An 8,431-nucleotide genomic window follows, 5' to 3' on the forward strand; every position below is an offset into this window, starting at 1 on the left:
TATATATAAGCATACATGTGGATAAAGAGGGGATACGATCATCGAGTGGTGTGCACTCGGCGTCCACCGGCGCTGACTAATCGGCCGAAGCGTGACGCCTGTAACAGGATTTATTATTAGAACAGAATATGTAACAGCCGCCGTTGTTTTCTAATGCGAATAAGAATAATAATATCAAGGACCGAGGAAATAAGCGAGAGTGCATTGTACATAGATATATATAGCAATTGGCATTTGGCAATGGCAATGATGGATCAATAATATCAACATAAACTTATTTATACGTTTAATGATATTATACATTGTTCAATCACGGGCGTCCTTAGGTTGGGGGGGGGGGGAGGGGGCGCTCAGCCACCCAGGAAAAAATAATTCCTCGGGATTTTTTTCATTTCATAAATACATAATATTTTGTATGAGCGTTCTAATATTTCCATCACGTAGTTTTATATCCCATCCATACTTCATAGTAACTCATGTACCACCTATATCTGGTATAGTTAGTTAAATTTATTTTTTATGGTATTCATATTGATATACACCATTGATTTTATAAAATATTATATTATAAGTACACAGTATGTTTTAATTTTTATCAACTTTAAAAGTTAAAAAGCTGCAGGATTGCCTATCGGTTTGTATCATTGACGACAGCACTATCGTCTATCGATGCCCCTACCAAAATTGAGAAATAAATATATTTTTTTATCATTATTATTTATTTGTATGCACTTTGATTAATATTTTTTAACTTAGGTACCTGCTAACCAAAGAATATCAAAGAAGCGTACAGCGCAAAAAAAAAGTTTGTTAGCTTTAAGTGCGTTAAATGTATTGAATTCTAAGAAAAATGATTTGGTGCCATGTTACATTACTAAATGTATAAAAAAACTAAACCAACTTTATTTTATCATTTAATAATTAAATTTTTTCAACATACATTATGTGTGTTTTTACAATACAGTTTAAATAATGATACATTTTACAATACGTCATAAATATTAAGTATTGTTGTATGAACAAAATAGTTGTATCAAAATTAATATCTGCACATGTTGTTGAAAGTACGACATCTTTATTTCATAAAGTTGATTATTATCGTCATTCGTCTTATGCACAAAAAAACACATGAAATAAAAATCTAATTTTAGGGTACATTATTGTGTGAATTGAACATCATTTTCACGTATAATATATAAGTTCTGGTGCAGTTCCAGTAGAATGACGTCACACATACACGGAGCTAAAATAATATTTTTCCATTGCATTTTCACTAAATTGTTATTAGTCCCCCCCCCCTGCAAAATTCCTAGCTACTCCACTGGACTAACCTCCAAATGTATGATTGTAATTTATAAATAAATCTGTTCAGTACAGCAAGGTTTTCCATACTGTTGTTTTAAGTGGTTAGTGTAAGAACTAGGTCATCTCAATAATATTTATGTTGTTTGCATCGTATGGCGTGAATAAACAAAAATTATCTAAATATATAATTGCCCAAAATATGTTTATATCTAAGAGATGAATATGTATGTCAAGTGTTAGTATAAATATCAATGGCAATTGTTGCAAACATTCGCGAAACCATAAAAAAGTCAACCTTGGGCGAGATAAATAAAAGTTATTTTTATACCTATTTTTCGAACTTTTAAAATCGGAATCGTTAGTCATTTATTATTAATAAAAATAAACTATTATTTATAATTCATAAATCACATTTACTTTTTCAAATTTAATGAATATTATTGAATACGACATATTTTTAAGTACAAATGGAAATGGAATATAAAATATTGGCATTAATAATCGTACAGCATGCATATGTCACAATACTACAGTGCACTTAATAAAATAATCTATAATTATTTTTAATAATTTTAATTACTATGTGGTACCTAATACCATATAGACTTATAAACGTATAAGTAGTATTAATTTTAGATTCTGAGCGGAGCCATTTACAAATGTGTTATTTTTTTTTGCGTCCATTATCATCTTTGGGTACAGTAAAAATGCTTCGATTTTATACTTCAACATTTTTTCTAGTAGGAAAGTGAATAGGTACAGTTGATACTTTGGAGGTCCCAGTAGTTTTCAAAAGCGTAGGGAAAAACAAAAAACAATTTAAGAAAAAGCAGACATTTTTATGCAAAATTAGTTTTTGACGTGATCGTTTTGTTTTTTTGTTGTAACTCAAAAACCTATAACCAAAAATATTTATTTGCCCATTTTCCATACATAATAAAAATTTTCAAAATATTTTGACTTTTTTGAGATATTTATAGGTATAAGAAATTTTGATTTTTTTTTAAATATTGCTAATAATATGATATAATTATCACTCGGTCAAAAAACTTGATAATTTAATACACGATTTCTCATAAGTTGTTAATAGTGTAATTACAAAAATAGGTTTAGCGTAAATTCACAATATTTTTTTATATGAGCGTTTGAAATTACACATTGAATATTCTCCCGTAAATTAACAATTTATCATTAAATGATTTTCTTACTTGGCTGTAATTCAAAAACGACCATCCGTGATACTAGACATTTTCACTAAACATGTTTATTTTATAATTTATATTAAATTTAACACAACCATTACAATTTACAGTGACCAACATCCACATGCCACTAATGAGGCAGCAGAGGCAGAGCGGTACCCATTTACCTACCTTTTTTTTTACCTAACCTAAGTGGCGTGACGAAGGACTTTATTTGAGGCACGTGCCTCAGTTTAAAGGGTGCTGGGTGTCCTGGAGACTAGAGTCATTTCAGACATTTCACATATTATAATAATTTATTAAGCGTGTACTAAGACTAAGCCAATTTCTCAGTTACCATTTACGTAAATACGTAATTACTAATTACTTAAATATGTATTTATAATTTATAACTTTTTTACATTATTGTGCCTCATAAATTAATGAAGTTCGCCACGCCACTGCTTAACCTAATCTAACCTATTTACCTTTTAATTTATTGTTATTAGAAAAAATAGTAAATTATAAATAATGATATAATAGTGGTTCATTTTATCATTTTTTAGCCTTTTACGAGCTAGTATTATGTATTTAATACTTAGAAGTGAACCGTATCTGAATCCTAAGATACTTTTACGATTTACTTATTATATATTATTATAAAATTATGTATATAAGTAGTATTATACTATACCCGATGAATCAAAACGACAAAACGTACCTATAAGGTTATATTGGAGCCTGGAGGCTTGGGGCTTAGCTTATAATAATATTTATAAAGAAATAATATTAATTTTATAAGTAGTAAGTAAGTACCTTGGTACCTATAAGTTGATGGTGAGCAATATTATTTTATTATTTGTTTATTAATTGATTCTGTTTTATTAATTGCATTTTATTATTCAAATCTATTGATATTACAATAATGATGTATGTTTTTTCATTTATTTGTCTTTCATCACTTTTTGGGACACTATTAACTCTTTAAAAGTCACAGTAGGTACTTATCAAAATAACCGTAAAAGCAAGAAATAAAATTATGGAAAAACAGACAAATTTACCAGTATTTGACAAAATTTTAAACATAACCTTAGAATCATAGATACTTCAAAGTTCCACAAAATGTTTATACCTATTAATTATTATTATTTCCTAAATATGGTATAATATTCTATATATACATAATCTACTTCTAATTTACTTCTTTTTTTTTGAGATTATTATTAGTAGAATTTTAAATTTTAAATTATTTTTAGTTTTTCTCTATAAATGTCGATTAAATTTTTATGTATCAAAAAGCTTGAAAATGTAATACAAAGTTTCGAATAAATTGTAATTATATATACTATGTTTAAAAATATTGCTGATTTAGGTATTAGCATAAGTTTAAATGTTCCCACAATTTGTCAAAATCATTAAAATTTGCAAATAATTTTGTAGTTAAGGGTCACGGTGACAGTTTTTCAAATTTTTTTTCAAATTTACGGGAATAACTCTCAAGCTTTGTAGAATTGTCGGATTTTGATGACTATTTTTTTATCTGAAAAAGAAGACTTCCCTACAGCCCGCATCGATCTCTAATTTTGTTTTTATTTCAAATAATTGTATTAAAAAATTTGTAAAAAAAATGATTTATATCTTGTATTTTCTTAGGCATATCATAAAGTTTGAGAATAAAATATTGAAAATAGATATTGATGCGGGCTGTAGAATATATCGCTCTAGCAATTAAAAATTTTTTTTTTTAAATTTGGTTAATTTTACAGGCGGTACCGTTATTCCCACAGAGTGTATTTTTGAGGACAAAATGGTATCGGCACCGAGCGCCTTAAAAATTTATAAAATGTACAATTTTTATACGTAAAGATTGAAAATTTACTATAAGATTCCTCATAAGTTGTACATATAGGTACTATAACAAAAATTTAAATATTTAGGTAGATATATAAATCATATTTTTTTTTATTGACATTTTAAGTTAAAAATTGGACAAAAAATTAGATGACAAATGAAAAATAAAGATTTAATTTTGTTGTAATTTAAAAATATTATTCATAGGTACTTGATACTTTTAATGTACCTCGTATCATTGTATTTTTGTACACACATTGGATTTTCAAAAATACAATGTTTTTGGCAAATTCCATCTATCGAAATTACTTATAAAATAAACAACTTTAATAGCAACATAAATATATCATAAAATATACTAATTACCTACTTAATAATATAGCCTATAGGTTTTGTCACCGCCTTAGCTCTACGTCTAATAGTTTTTTCGTAGGTATGCAAAGATTTAACATTGAATTAAAGTTTAACACATCCATTACAGTGACTTTCTCCACAATAGCGAATTACTCTCAATTCCTATAAGTTATAAGTTATAATTTATATAAACGAATAAGTAGTATAATACTCTACAGCAAAGCGGTTACCTACCCCCCCCCCCCTTTATTTCGTTTAAAATGCTGTGGTTAATTTAACTCGCCTCACTGCAACGTCGTAATCATAAATATAACTGATGTGTAAATAGATCGTCTGCTGAAAAGATTTACATTGGATGAAAATAGATTTATATTATCTACATATTAAATGCATAATTTGTATAGTTTGTGTATTCTTGTTTTTTTTTATGACGTGTTGTTTGAGTTGTTCAAACAACACTTTTGAGAACTATGTAATAAGTAACAAAATTATGTTATTTGAATAATTTGCTAGCGTGGAAAGAAACTCTTTTTTTAGATACATTTTTGGAAAATATGGCGTATACTCAAAATATGTATATTACCCTGCAATACATCCATGGAATACCTACGCATCAATATTGTATTTAAATTGTAAGTTTATATAGGTATCTAATCAGTAATTACATTTTTATGCACGTATTCAGTATCAACTAATAATAAAATATTTTTTAATTACCTATTATAAACGAGCATTGTAATATTATATCGTATAATATAGTATTAAATTAAATATTTATATCGTGTATCGACTTACTAGTTACTACAAATTAAAAATACTTTATTCGCTTATTGTCGGTATATTTTCCGAATTTTAAAATATATAATAATACTCTGTATAGTATTTACATTTTAAGTTATAAACTTATAACTCACATTTATCTAATAATATGTAAACGAATAAGTTTTGAACTTGTTTTACCTACTTAGTTTTACTTGCTAATTAATTGTATAAAATTAAACAAGGCGTGTATATAAAATTGATACAGATTACAGACAACTATTTGTAACTAGGTCGCGGTAATCTGTTTATCACGCTACATTAATTTTCTTCAACTGTTATTTGAACGGTTAATTTATATTTATATGAAAGTAAAATACCCCTTACTCATAACTATTTCTCATAAACAATAAAACGTAAGAACTTGAAATTTGGAATAGTCTCTTATTCTCTAGATGTGCAATAAGAATGAATTCTATATGAAATTCGCATTATAAAGTGACATTTTGAAGTCTTATTTTTTTGGCTGTTTATATTATAGTAATATGTGGTTGCCATTGGATCCAGAAAATAAAATAGCTATCATTATTGGATATAATTTTCAAAATTGTATTATAGTTAGCTGAATAACTCAGCTTTGCCCATGTGCAGATTTTTTTGTGCTATAACTTTTTTTTAACATACATATTCTGTATGTGTTTGGACTGGGTACAGATATTTTATTTTTAACCAAATTATTAACAAAAATGTATTTATGATTCATAGATTTTCTTTGTAGAGGAAAAATATCAAGTAGCGGCCATGGTTTTTTTTATCAATTTTTATCTTAAATGCAAATATTGCCTTTAGATCATTGCTGTTATTAATATTATAATTATAATTATTTATTAGGTCACATTGATTTATTAAAAATAGTTGTTTCTGTGACTCTGGGTACTGTTCTAAAAAATTATAAGATACGACATCGGATTTTACCTCATTTTCTGAGTAGTCAATGGCAATTCGCAATCATTTATATACAAAATAAATACTAATACCTAAAATACTATTATAATCTGCAACCAATAGAAATAACAAAAAAAAAATTAATTTAACCATGAATCTCAAAATTCATGTCTGTAACCCCTTTAAAATTCAAATCTTTTAAATCCTATATTATTTAGTATTTTGGTCTTTACATCATAAAACGTAAGTACTGGCCAAATGACATACCCATGTCTTAATAAAAGAAAAAAAATATGTTTGTACCTACCTACCTACCTATATCCTTTATGCATTTCTAAACCATTAATCCGATTCCGATGAAATTTGGTATAGAGATAAACTTGACCTTGAGGAAGAAGATAGGACACATTTTAAATAAGAGGTGTTTAAATAAATCCGGGGTGGTTCTCAAACAGATATTTCGAGATTTATGATGGAAATTTTTGTTTATAGATGGTTGTTGGTAAATGGCTATTGGTTTTAATAATAATAATGCGACAGTTGTGTATATTTTAATACAGAATATCTCGAGTTCAAACCACGGTTTCAGTGGACCAATTTTTTGCATTTGTTGATACTTTAGAGTTAAATTATACACTTACGTACTTACGCACTACGCGGTAATATACTGCTCGCATAATCACAAGATAATCTCACGGAGAACGCTAGTCGGGATGGCTATAAATTAAAATATAATATAATTTACACTTAAAAAGATATAGCTTAGACATAATCTAGCAATAGCAAGGCGTTGCCGTGTCGTCTAGTGTATAAAATATAATATACTATTAGCTAATCTCGCGCACAAAAAATGACAACTATTAAAAAAAATGTGATTGTTCAACTCCTTTTGGGTGTAACTCGCTGCAGTAAGTGTCACTCAGTCACCCTGGTAGGTAACCGACTACGTCGGATCGCGGATTCTGCGTGAGAGCATATCAAGTAGGACATATGACTATATGAGTATATGACACGCTGTTGAGCGGCTATAAGTACATCTCAGCCACCTTGGCAGGCAATGTACGAAAATTCAATTTGATACCTGATCTAACTGAATAACCATCAATGGCAACCAATAATAAATAAATACTAGTTTCTACTTGTTATTTCTCCAATAATCAATAGCAACCATTTCCATCGTGAATCTCAAAATCCCTGTTTAAGCACCTCTCGGGGTTGGGCCTGCAGGATCCAATTGTGAATCCAAACTATTCAAAGACTCACTCAAGCACACACACAAATGTCATACAAATTAGTGCAGCCATTTAGGAAGAGTTTCAAACTTACACACAGACAGAAGAAATATATATATTTAAAGATAATATAATATATAGAAATATTATATTTTTATTGAAACTTGGTATAAATATAATTGAATATAAATAAATTGTTATTATTATAAAGGGTTTTACAAAAAAAAATATCGTGTCTGTCATGAGAGTCATGGGGAAGGGTTCAAAGCAAAAAACTAAAACTAAAAAAGTTGTGAGCTGCAGAAAGTAAGTGAGTACTAAACAAGGTACATTTTGTTTATGTGCTGTAAACACTGAAGTAAACATAAAAATGCTATACGTGTAATATGTGTTTTATTTCCAGATTTTCTATAAAAAAAATATTCTATAATCATTATTTTATAGTGATATAACCTGTACACTAGTGTAACTTTTAACTATTTAACTTTAAAATAATTGTATCATCACATATTAACTGTTTCGGAACGACTTTATATTATTGTATAATTTTTTATTATACAAAAAGTATGCAGGGAGTATCTTATGTCATTGTACGCAGGTTTTTTTTAATAATTATGGATCGATGATATAGAATTTCGTTAAAACAAAAAAAGACATGTTTCTTTATTTTTAACATGCAATTTTTTTATAACATATTTAAACACGTAGTTGTACCAATAATAAAATCGACTTTATTTTTTCAAATTTTAACCACTATATTTTTGATGGATTCTGGTTGAGCTTTTTTTTCTGAAAATTTTGATA

The sequence above is a fragment of the Acyrthosiphon pisum genome, chromosome X, assembly GCF_005508785.2.
Source record: "Acyrthosiphon pisum isolate AL4f chromosome X, pea_aphid_22Mar2018_4r6ur, whole genome shotgun sequence".
Lineage (NCBI taxonomy): Eukaryota > Metazoa > Arthropoda > Insecta > Hemiptera > Aphididae > Acyrthosiphon > Acyrthosiphon pisum.